Here is a 532-nt window from a genome sequence, read left to right on the forward strand (position 1 = left end):
TCTTCCGATGGCTCAAGCTGGGAATAAGCCTGCTGGAAGCGCACTGGCTGGGAGCTCAAATCTTCTGTCGGTTTTCTTAGGAGCGATTCCTGTGTTCTAACAATAAAGTAAAATAGTTTATAACACAAATATGATACAAATATGATACAAAAAATAATTCATTGGTCAATTATTAACTTTCTGTGAGCAATATGCGATGACAAGAAGAATAGTGGTCGGTACAGGTGCCGATTCTTTACTTTCGCTACTACCTGATCCTGATGGTGGCAGTCTTTTTCTCCTTTCTTCGCGACCAAACATGTTTCGAAGTGCTACCCACCGTTTCTCAACATTTTCAGCTTATATATAAAAGGACACGTGGATTGGTATTATTTTATTATAGAGACTAATATACATATTTGACTGAACAGGTTGATTTTGATAATATATACCCAGGTAGCAAGGAGTCGTCATTATAACGTCATTTTTTAGTCACTGGTTATGTCAAATTCACTTTTTTAATTGATCAGTAAATAACCTTAAAAAGACGATT

Source organism: Formica exsecta, unplaced genomic scaffold (assembly GCF_003651465.1).
Source record: "Formica exsecta isolate Colony F162 unplaced genomic scaffold, ASM365146v1 scaffold1057, whole genome shotgun sequence".
Lineage (NCBI taxonomy): Eukaryota > Metazoa > Arthropoda > Insecta > Hymenoptera > Formicidae > Formica > Formica exsecta.